General features: G+C 46.9%; 1 protein-coding gene across 3 annotated transcripts in view; it reads left to right on the top strand.

Annotated features, from left to right (window-relative positions):
* SLC7A7 (solute carrier family 7 member 7) overlaps positions 1–12,212 on the top strand; it is a 34,306-nt gene that overhangs the window by 15,607 nt on the left and 6,487 nt on the right. The window lies entirely within an intron of this gene.

The raw sequence follows: 12,212 nt of genomic DNA, 5'->3' as shown, positions 1-12,212 counted from the left end.
TTCTACTTGTGACCGAAGGCTTTAAGAATGAGTATCCAAGCAAGCAAAGTGGAAGTTGCATTGCCTTTTATGACCTAGCCTCTGAAGTTGCATGGTATCCCTCCTGCTACAGTACTATGTGGGTAGAAACATTCACAGAATACCATCCAGTTTCCAAAGAAGAGGCACAGACCCTATCTCTTGATGGGCAGAGTGTTAAAATCACAGTGTGTGAAAAGCACCCATGGGATGGGAGATGTTTCCTAGATATCTTTGGAAAGCACAATCTATAGCACATGCTTTATTAAGGAGTTTGGTGAGTTGCCTTTTTTTTTTTTGTGATGTGGGGCATTTTTTAAAGTCTTTATTGAGTTTGTTACAATGTTGCTTGTTTTATGTTTCGGTGTTTTGGCCCTGAGGCTGTGAGGGATCTTAGCTCCCCAATCAGAGACTGAACCCACACCACCTGCATTAGAAAATGAAGTCTTAACCGCTGTATCACCAGGGAAGTCCTAAAAGTTAGGAAGAAATTACATTTTTTTCCTGGACCTTAGTTCTCCACCTAGGGATTGAACCCGTGCCCCTTGCGTCGGAAGGCAGAGTCTTAACCACTGGACCACTGGCAAAGTCCCTTGGTGGGCTTCTTCTAAGGCAATGAAAAATCTCTTTGGGCTTTCAAAGCAGGGGAGTGATATTTGTGATTTAGATTTTAGAACTTGTGATTTTTAGAAAGATTATTCTGACTTTGCAGGATGGAAAGCAGGGAGACCAGTTAGGAAGCTGTTGCCATGATCTTGAGAGAGATGAGAGATGATGAAGTGAGAAATGATGGTGGCTTGGACTGGAGTCATGTTTTAGGGATGAAGGGACTGGTTAAGACTTGGATACCGATTAGATACAGGTAGAGGTTGTCGATGATGATAAGATACTTTGATCTGGCATCTGGCTCGGGCAACTGGGTGAAGGGTGTTGCCATTTACTTATGGGGGAGCACTGGAGGAGCAGTAGGTTTGCTGGAAATTGTTGGGATCAATTGTGCCTGGTGAGGCTGAGTAGGTGGTTGGATATTCATATGTGTCTGGAATCATGACAGTTGGGCTGGTGATATACTTTTGGGAATCATCAATGTATAGTTGAAATCATAGTAGGAGATGAGATCATCCTAGGAGAGAATAAGAAAGGGAACAGAAAAGGGCTTAGGATATACTCTTAGAATTCTTCAAAGAGGAGAGCAATTTGAGAAGTCAGTGGCTGACAGTGTCCAATCTGCTAGGAGGTCAAGCTAGATAGGGCCAAGTGGAGTTGAATTTATCAACATGAAGATCAACTGGTGATCAAAGTCAACTGGTGGCTTTGGAGAGGGAACTTTCAGGGCAATGAGGGTAGAGTTAGATTTCAGACAGATGGCTTATTCATCCTGCAAGATTTATTGGGTATCTACTCTATGCCTAGTTCTGGGTTAGGGCCTGGGGATACAAGGGTAAGTGTGACCCAGTGTCGACCCGCACAGAGCTCACAGTTGACGGGAGAGACAGATATGTAAAGTGTTCAGAGGAAAGGCAGCGCTCCCAAGAGAGGCTGGTTTGCACTCAAAATTAGTCTTTTCTGGAAGAACTGTTAAGTAAGATCAGGAGCAGAACAGCATTAGACTTGAGAAGAAGGAAGTCAAGGAGCACTTTGGCAGGTTTTTCACTGGAGTCATGGAGCTGCATTGTGGAGACAAGGGCAGGTGAGGGAATGTAGGTGTGCTTTCTAAAGGGTGGACTCTGCAGGCAAGAAGGGCAGTTGTTAGAGGCAGGGACTCAGGCTGAGGGAGGAGCTTATGGGAAAGACAAGCCTGCCTTATGTTGGTTTGGGGATGTATTTCTCAACTTGGATGAAGTATTCTTAGCCTACAATGAGGTCTTCATTGGAATGCTTGGGTGCCCAGAGTCAGCATCTCTGTCCCTTGAATGGTGCAGAGCATCCCCTCACCCCTTTAAGAGGTAGTGGTGCAGGGTGGTTAAGACCATGGAATCAGGCAGGTTGAATTTATTAGCCTTGGTTTCCTCATCTGTAGAAGGGGATTCTACCTCTAGAAGCATGATCTATACTTCTACCATACTTTCATCCTTTTCATCAGTGACAGTTTCGAGAGAGCAAATAAAGATTCTGCTTCTTTCGGGGTGGCATGTATTTCCTTTACAGGCATAATCTTCCTTTAAAGCTGCTGATGAACTAACTAGTATTGCAAATGGATCTTGGAATCATTGACCGATTATTGCATAAATAAGTTGTTTGTATGCATGGGTGACTCCGCTCTTTGTTGATTTCATTGTTGGGGTAATTACACGGTGCCCCCCCCACCAGGAATTCTGCCTCCCTTCCCTCAACCCCAGCATGAGCCTCTACACTCGGTCCAGGTAGCAATGGCCCTGGTGTCTGACTGAACCCACTTTGCTGCCACAGAATGGATGGGTTGCCTCTCAGTGACTTTCACAGCACCTGATTCTTGCAATTGTCCATGTTCACTTTTCTGGGAAGTCTGGAGACGGTTTTTATTTTTAATATTTAGAAAACTTATTTACGTGGCTGCGCCAGGTCTTAGTTGCACCGTGTGAAATCTTCAGTCTTCGCTGTGGCATGTGGGATCTTTAGCTGTGCATGCAAACTGTTAGTTACGTAGGGCATGTCGGATCTAGTTTCCCAACCAGGGATCGAACCAAGGCCCTCTGCATTGGAGCGTGGAGTCCTAGCCATTGGACCACCAGGGAAGTCCCAGGGCACTGGGTCTGGAGTACGGTGGGTTCAGGCTCAACACATGCTTGTTGGATGGGTGGATCCATGGGGGGATGAATGGATGAGTGCATGAATTCTGAGTTCTGAAGGAACCTTGCTGTCCTGTCCAGGGTGCTATAAATGGTTACTTTTCCCAGCCAGAGGGGTGTGCATTTGGCCCCTCCTGAAACTAATTACTCTGGCTTCTAGGAGCTCTTTGAGGATTGCTTCAGTTCTTTGCAGCCAGAAGCCCTGATACCCCAGAGGGCAATAGTCCCACTCCCTGGCCCACATCCTTGCATGCAAATAGAGCATATGGTATAGTGCAGCGTGTACAAGTCTTGGAGCTGGCCAGTGAGTAGCCTCAGTTCCCTCAATTGTAAGATGAAGATAATAAACCTACTCTGTTTGATTAAATTAGATAATGTATGCAACAGTGTTGGGATTCCTTGGTGGCTCAGACAGTAAAGAATCTGCCCACAATACAGGAGGCCTGGGTTTGATCCTTGGGTCAGGAAGATCCCTTGGAGAAGCAGCCCACTCCAGTGTTCTTGCTGGGGAAATCCCATCGACAGGGGAGCCTGGTGAGCTACAGTCCATGGGGTCGCAAAGAGTTGGACACGACTGATCAACTCACATACATACACACACGTAAGAATGTGAGTGACATAACTGTAGCCAAAAATGGTATCTGTTGCTGCAAGTTATACTCACAGTCATATACATCTTGTTAATTTCTAAAACCTTGACTTTCTGTATTCTGTCTTTAGATGATTAAAAGCAGTTTTAATCTTAAGTAGCTTCGAGATCAGCAGGGATGGCTGAGACTCCTCCTCCTCTTTGCTGGGGAGGTGGAGGTGGTGTCGTTAGGACTAGGTGTCCAGAAACCCAGCTCCACACAGCTGACTGACTGCCCTGACTGACTGACCTTTCTTTGGAGCCAATGTGCTTTGGTCCATTGTTTATTTATTTATTTTGACGTCTGGCTTTTGGGAGTTCCCCAACCAGGGATTGAACCCGGGCCAGGGCAGTGAAAGCCTGACTCCTAACCACTAGACCCCCAGGGAACTCCCTGCTTTGGCCCACTGTTAGCAGCCCTGGATGTTTCTGCTCCTGTCTTGCCTACACTCACCCTCCCTGTGACCCAGTTTTTTTGGTCTAGATCTTTGCCTTTGGGTAATGGGATGGTTTATCTCCTGTGTGTTCCGTACCAGTCGGCTAGCAGCACACATGTGGGGCTGGAGGGGAGCTGTGAACAGACTGCTCTTTAGTATCAGATAGTCTTGGTGTTCCTGATCCTTGACCCTTGTGATTTGTGTGTAGTAAGTGCTTTTCTCAAGAGGAAAGGGTTATATGTGTGCATACAGTTGATTCCCAGGTGGTGCTAGTGGTAAACGCAGGAGATGTAAGAGATGTGGGTTCGATCCCTGGGTTGGGAAAATCCCCTGGAGGAGGGCATGGCAACCCACTGGAGTATTCTTGCCTGGAGAATCCCATGGACAGACGAGCCTGGTGGACTACAGTCCATGGAGTCCCAAAGAGTTGGACACGACTAAAGCGACTTAGCAGCAGCAGGCGCTTTTCAGTGAATGTCGGCTGGAGGAATGAACAGAAGGTCCGGCTCCATGTTCATCTTGGCAGAGAAGGGCATTGTCTGCTCTTGGCTCTCAGGGTGCTGATGGTGCAGATGGCTGCTGTGGGCTGAGGGGAGGGCGACTGCTTGAGCTGCTCATGGACTCCCGAGGACCTCAGATCTCTGAGAGCTTTGGCCCCCGCCCTTGGGCAGCTTCTTCTGGTACCAGAAGCACTGACTTCATGTCCTTGCAGCTAATGAGGTGGAACAGTGACGCTGGGCCCCCAGCTGCCTATTGCCCTTTGAACTTTCTGCTTGGAAGCTGGTTGCCTCTCCCAGAGGGGTTTTCCATTGTGCATTAGGGGCGAGGAAGCTTACATTTCATGTTCCACATTGACAGCAACACAGGGACTAGTCGTTCTCGGAGGGGGTCACCATGGACCTTGGAACAGACCCGTCACCAGCAGGGAGGGCCGTGGGGCTCTGTGCTGGCCTGAGCCCCAAGGCTTTACAGGGGTTCACCTTAATCTCTTTTCCTGTTCTCTTTCTGTCTCAGAAGAGGTTAAGGAAATGGCCTAGAGGAGGCTGGTAAAGGAGCTTGGGCCCCAATCTCAGCTGAACATTGGAGTCACCAAGGGGGTTTAAAAAACATTCATGGCCCCTTCCTCTCCCTCTCTTCTTCGTCAATCAAATAACTCTGAACCACTGGGTAGAAGAATGGGAGTAGACTTGGAGGACAAGGCTTGAGGAAGCAGAAAGTTGCTGCTGAGGAGAACTAACGGGGGCCTTGGGAAGAGAGGTTCTCAGCTGGCAGCTTTAGAATCACCTGGGGAGCTTTAAATATATACCGATGCCTGGGCTCCACCCCAGAGCCTGGCTTCTTTGGCCTGGGTGGGGCCCGAGCACTGGACTTTGTTAAAGCTTGTCAAGTGATGCCTTTGTGGAGCCAGGAGAGCAAAGTGAGGGTTTGGGCTTGCCTTGATCTGGGTAGTTCTGTATGTGAGGATTTTGTTTTGTGATGAACTAAGGTAGCCGGAGGCAAGCAGATAACCAGACTTCCCCAGGGGAGCCCCATCTCAGCCCTTCTATGAATTGCAGAGGTGGAGGCCCAGAGCTGCAGGTTCACATTCCTTGGGCCATTCTGATGCTGACTTGGGCTTGCTGTCCCGCTTCTTAGAACCTGAACTGGACCTAGCTGAGCAAACCAGTAAGAATCCAGTTAACCAGGACTCGCTAGCTTCAAGATGGGAGCGGATGGAGTGCTTTAATAGGCGAGCCTGCCTGTTGGCTTGCTTCATCTGGGCGGTGCGGAGCCACGGCGACTGAAATGCTGAGTCCAGTAGGCAGAGTGGGAGGGGTCTGATCGAGTGACCCACAGGGTTATGCTCTGTGTGTCTTCCTGCCAGATGCTGTCACACATGATGCTACAGTAAGCAAAATTTCTGTAGCCTGTAAAGGTAAAAGAGTCTGAGGGTCATCTGTTATCTGGGCAATACAGCGGCTCCTTGGAAGGAAGACATAACCCATCAAGGAAGCTAAGAAGAAAAAGGGATTTTTGAGATGCAGAGAGAGTCGTAAACCACCATCAGACAACAAAAACCAAAACAAGCAGTGGTGGGACTTCCCTGGTGGTCTGGGGGTTAGGACATGGTGCTTCCACTGCCATGGCCCTGGGTTTAATCCCTGGTTGGGAAACTAAGCATCCCGCAAGCCATGTGGCACAACCAGAAAACAAAACAAAAAGCAAGCCGTAGTAGAGAAAGGGGGGAGCACATGAAATGTCTGGCTTAAGGCAGCAGATCTGAGGTTATTTTGGAGAGCTTACATCTGGCCCTGCTGAGGACCCGCTGTGGTAGTGTACCCTGGAGGCGTCTGGTGTTGGCAGGTGTGAATGTTCCATCTAAGGGGCCAGGCTGCTCCGCAGCCGTTGACTCTGACTACACACAGCCTGGCCTAATGCAGAGACGGGTGGTTTTTCTTGAGGATCATGTGACAAAGAGCTTGCTCACCCCAGTTAAGCTCAGGGACTGCTATCCTGTTGTTGACCACTGAGGAATGAATAATGTCACCAGTCAGAAGACATGTGAGACGTGTCACGACTGACTTTGAAGTTTGAGATGGCAAACTGAGTGGCAGGTGGAATCATCATCTCTGTCATTTGAAGGCTGTGAATGTGGAAGAAAAAGAACACAGAACTGAGTGCTGAAATGTAAATGCTAAGACACCCAGAAAGAGACACTCTGGTGAGGAGCAGATTTCATAGAGATTGGGAGAGGTGCATTTAATAAAACTGTAAACTGAAATTTTAGAGGAAAGGAGAAAAATACACAGATAAAAGTATTCATCTGGGTATTTTGGAGGCTATGAGATATTATAGGGAAAGAAGAAGAAAGGTGAAAAGTTGCTCAGTAATGCATTTGTAGAAGCTAGAAGACTGGGAGTGATGCTTTTGGACTCATCAGCATTCAGTGAGGCTAATAAATACATTTGCTTTTTACTTTTACTGCGGGAAGAAGCAATTTCATATTTGATTAGGATATGACAGTGAAAGAGCACACATGTATGCTCAGTTGTATCCAACTCTTTGAGACTCAATGGATTGTAGCCCACCAGACTCCTCTGTCCACAGGATTTTTCAGGCAAGAATACTTGGGTTGCCCTTTCCTCCTCCAGGGGATCTTCCCCACCCAGGGATCAAGCCCACATCTGCATTGGCAGGAGGTTCTTTACCACTGAGCTACTTGGGATGCATACCTTGTTCAAAAGTGATGGACCTATAGAAGAGCTGAGATTGCTGTCGTGTATCAAAGGGAGGTACTTGTAGGAGGATATGCGGTAATAAGGGATGCCTGCTCCCTCTGGGATTGATTGCAGTGAGAGGGAAATTTCAGGACCAAGATTCAGAAACCTGTGGAGAGGATTTTCCCTCTCCTTTTTCACTTTCCCCGCAAATGTAATGGACAATACTGTCTGCTACTGCTTCCAGTTCTCTCCCTACAGGAGGGCTGCTGCTCACAAGTAAGCAGAAGTCTCTTCCTTCCTCATTACAGATATGTGGCCCATCTCTTAGAAGGGGTGCCAGGGGCCTACCCTCTGTTAATCCCGTCTGCTTACTAGGGGAGGAATTACTACATGGTGCTGTTAGAGGGCTCTTGGGTTTTACCTAGGGATTTCTGCTGAAGGTTTCCCTTAGTAAAGAGCATGGAAGTAAACCCCTCACCCTAAAGGAAGAAGCGTGGTAAAGAGAACAAGAGGACAAAAGCAAAAAGAAGTGGGAATGATGTAATTATGGGCGTATACTGCACAGCATCAGATGAGAAGAATAAATATTTTACTTTCCTCTTAAGTACAGATCATAAAATTTGTACAAAAGGGAAATATGGTAGCAATGGAAACTTCAATTCCCTGAGCTTCTTTGGCTAAAATCAGTTGCTTTCTATCAGAAGCAGTACTTCTCTACATTAAAAAAATGATTTGTTGTGGAAATTTTCATATATACAAAAGTAGAGCAAATTATACGATGAACTCTCAGGGTTCAAACACCAGGTCAATGACTGTCACCACTGGTTTATCACTGTCTATGCTCCACCCAGCCTTTCATCACCCACCGCTAGATTATTTAAATCAAATCCAAAACATCAAGGTATGTAATCCATAAAGACTTCAATGTGAATATATAAAGGATAAAGATTAATTATTATTATTTTCTATAACCAGGGGAAATGTGGAATCCTTGTGAGGAAGTGACTATGCCTTCTCAGAGCTGGTACTTCCCAGAAAAAAAAAAAAAAAGCTAAATTTCCTCCAAAATGTATTCTAAATTTTAGGCAAAGAGATTGCAGGAAAATTCAGGGCAAGGAATTATAATTTTATAGCCAGGGATTTAAAAACAACAAAGATCGGGGGTGTCTTCAAAATGAAACTCTGATAAAATAGTGACATTATCTCTTTTTAGGAAGAATAGGAGAATCATCCGAAGAAGATGATGTGGTTGAACTCACTGATTTTTGATGACCTTAGATTTTTAGAAACAAGATATACAAGAGATAATGAGAGATGACATAATCAAGACTAAATAAATATAGGAGTGGCCCAGACCTGTGAGGAGAGTGTCCTGCAGGTTAATAAACTAATACCTGAAGAAGTGACTAAGGTCAACAAAAGGTTCTGAGAGCAATGTTCAAAGTCAGAAGAATAGGAGAAAGGCTGGATGCCCTAGGGTCACCTAAATCTGTGATAGTAGATGGTAGAGAGAAAGGAGACACCACAGTCCCCCTTTTTCTCTAACTTTACTGCAGAAGAATTGCTCACCTTGGAAAGGGTTCAATAAAAACCCAACAAGCCAATAGATCTAGGCCAACAAAGAAACAAGACCAAGAGAGTTGAGGTAGTAATAAAGCATGTCATTGCTTTAAATGTTTTTAACTACCCACTTACAATGGACATGAACTTGGGCAAACTCTGGGAGATGGTGAGGGACAGGCAAGCCTGAGGTGCTTCTGTTCATGGGGTCGTGAAGAGTCAGACACGACTTGGTGACTAAACAACAACAACTACCCCCTTCAAGCAAATGGAAAGGCTTTATAATTAGTTGTGATGACAATGGCCACTAGGCATCTCCAGGGTCTTGGAGAATAGGGTGTAAAAAGGAAGCTGTTCAGTGATGTGTTAGTTTTCTATTGCTGTTGCAGCAAATTGCCACCAATGTAGTGGTTTAAAGCAACACAAATTTATTATTTCACAGTTCAGTAGGTCAGGAGTCTGAAATGGGTCCCACTGGGCTAACGTCAAGGTGTCAGTGTTGCTGGGTTCCTTTCTAGAGGCTCTAGGGGAGATTCCATTTTCTCACCTTTTCTAGCTTCTAGGGGCTGCCCAGATTCCATCCTCAAAGCCAGCAGTAGCTAGTCAAGTCTTTCGAGAAGTCTTTTGCTGACTCTTCTGCTTCTCAGGGTCACTACTATGCCCACCACAAGTGATAACCTGGCTTTCCAAAAAAAGAGAAAGAGGTGGATTCTGAGCATTCTGCGCTGGTCATCTGAGGTTGATTCCTGCCCAGATTCTAGGCTCGTCTGTTAAAACTGGTTAGCAAAATATGAAGGGAAGAAAGGAGGATCTTTAATAACCTGGATGGATTTGCTAAAAGCAAGCTAACCTCAATTTTAATTCTTTATTCAAGTGTATATACAGAGAAGAAACTGCACATTTTATAAGTGTACAGCTTGACGTGTCCTCAGATTGCAGAAAGCAGCCGCCTGAACCTTTCTTTTGTTCAAGTCACTTCCCCCATGCTCACCATGCACACTTTAAGGGAAATCTGTTCTGATTTCTAGTAGCATAGAGTAGCCTGTTTTTATGTAAATAGACACAAAGGGTATGTCCTCTTGTGTCTGGCTTGTTCACTTAATGTTTGTGAAGCGTATTCCAGATTTTGTCTGTGGTTGTAGATGATTCATTTTTATTGCTGTGTAGTATTCCATTGTATTCATTTAGCTGCTCTTGATTGGCATTTGAGTTGTTCTGTTCTGGATTAGCCCATGCAGGTACCCTCCTTGCTCTTAGTTCTAGAGTTGACGCTGGGCCTTATTGCTGGAACTATCCTCCTTCTCTAGGTGTCCATGGAGACTAGGTTTCATGCCCATTGAGGAGCATCTCTTTAGAAATTATAGGAGTGACTTCTTCACAGTTGCTTCTTCCTCCAAAGCAGGGGTCAAAGCAGGATTGGAGGTGCACCTGAGTCAAGGGTCCGAGGTGATTTTCAGGCCATCTTCCTGTGGACTTGGCCCAGCACTGGGTGGAGACTGAATTGTACCTAGGAGGGTAGGGCATCCCTGATCCTTGAGGTTAAATGCCCTTGTCCTTATATTATCCTACCCCCAGGCCCTACCCCACCCACTTCCTTGCCTCTGAAGCAGGAGGTCAGGCTCCACTTCAAGAACAGTGCACTTGGCTGGGCTCCGGGGCCACCGGTCAGCTGTATCCGCTGCGGGTGGGGACAAAGAGCTCAGTCAGCACTGCTGCCTGCAGGACCCGTTTCCTGCTCTCACGGCCAAGAGGCCCTGGAGGCAGCTGAGCGCTGGGGAAGATGAGGGCTGGCGCTCTTTCCAGAGGATTCCCTTCTTCATTCAAACGGAGCCTCCCATGCTCAATACAGAGAGCAGATCAGGGGGTGATGGTGGGTCCATGGCTGAGAACAAAGGCTCAGGAGTTGGGGAGGAGGAAACACTGGTGGTCAAAGGAATGGGTATGGAAGTAGACTAGAGAAGCTGTGGGAATTAAAATGTAAACGACCCCTGTATTTTCTTTTCAGAATTTGCTGTAGTAAAAGGTAATGGGTCGGCTTTTCCCTGTCCAGCTCCCTGGACAGAGCTGAGAACAGAACCTTGTGGAACGTGGCTACAGACTGACTCAGAGCTAGAGCCAATCCCTTAAGCCTCCCACCCATTGATGCTGAGGGCTAACCATGATTTTTTTTTTTAAATTAAAAAAATGTTGTCTGCTTTGGGTCTTCATTGTTGTGTGGGGGCTTCTCTCTAGTTATGGTGCCCGGACTTAATGCCCTGAGGCATGTGGGATCTTAGTTGCCCAACCAGGGATCAAATCCGGAGGCAGATTGTTAACCTCTTGACCACCGGGGAAGTCCCTAACTGTGCATTATAATTATGGGATCCTGTCCTTTGTGAATGCGGCAGCTCCAGTTGTCCTGGTGTTTCTAATCCAGCCTGGCTTAAGTTATATTTGTGTGTCAGCAGCAGAGCCTGAGGGTAAGGGCTGGAGGCACAGGATGGGGAGAAGTGGCAGGAGGGCTGCTGAATGGCTGGAGGCAGAAGCCAGTGGGGAGTGAAGGATGAGTGACTGGCTGAGGAGGATCAGCAGATCTGAAAGATTTGGCCATTTTGTGGGGGTGCTTGTGGCGACTACACACTTGTGTCTTTAATTATTAACTTAACACTGCATTGGCCTGGAGTTATGGGTGCATTTTTGCCCAGCCCTGTGATAAGGTTTGGTTGTTCATTGTCTTGTTTATTAGGCAGAAAGGCCTAATGTTTGTTTGGGACAGGAAAGCCCCCTTTCTGGAAGAACAGAAAGAGACTTGGGCACTGAGGGAGGGGGAGACAGAAGGTGAGACAGCTTGGTTGCTCTTTCCTGCCCCTCAGGAGGAAGTAGTCCTGAGCCAGAGTGTGTTGAGACCAGGACACAGAAAACCAGGATGGCTGGGAACCCTAAGGGCCACACCACCGCCAGAATGGAGGCAGGGAGTCTCTGGGGCTGAGCTGGGGGCCAGAAGCAGGCAGGTGCAGTGCTTTCTCTCTGGGAAGGCAGCCCTCCTCCTGGTGCCCCAGTTGCTGAGCTGGGAAGGAGGGAGCAGTGCCAAGCTCTGTTGTACCGCAGCAGGAAAGCTACGGGGTATGTGCCTGCCTGCTTGTTTAAGAGGTTGGGGGGTGTGGGTTGAGGGACATTCTGCTGAATTTCAGAATTATTTCTTTTGATTTTCTGTCCCCTCCCCACCAACCCCGGGCGCATCCTCGGGCTACTGGTCGACCTCACAGCCTGTTTGGGCTTCCGCGCTCTTTCTTCTTTTGAAGTAGCGGATTATACGTGTTTTTTTTTTTTTTTTTTTTTTGTGGGAGAGGGATAGTGGATTTCTCTGATATTCTGATGGAAGTTATGGACCCTTTTTCTTAGAAAAATGCATATACTTTGGACATGTGAACATAACACTTTACAGAGGATTTCAGGCCCTGTGGAAGCCCTAGGGTAAGAACCCTGGCTCTAAGGGCAGTCCATGAACTTCGCTGGAGCTCTTCCAGGTAGAGTTTGCCTCTACCCCAGGGTGGCAGGACTTGAGGAACGGCCATAGCTCTGACTTTTGCATTGCCTAGTCAGGAAAAATGCCCCGTTCCCT

This window comes from Capra hircus, chromosome 10 (genome assembly GCF_001704415.2).
Source record: "Capra hircus breed San Clemente chromosome 10, ASM170441v1, whole genome shotgun sequence".
Taxonomy (NCBI): domain Eukaryota; kingdom Metazoa; phylum Chordata; class Mammalia; order Artiodactyla; family Bovidae; genus Capra; species Capra hircus.
The sequence above is the reverse complement of the archived record's forward strand: the minus strand, read 5'-3'. Positions and strand labels throughout refer to the sequence as shown.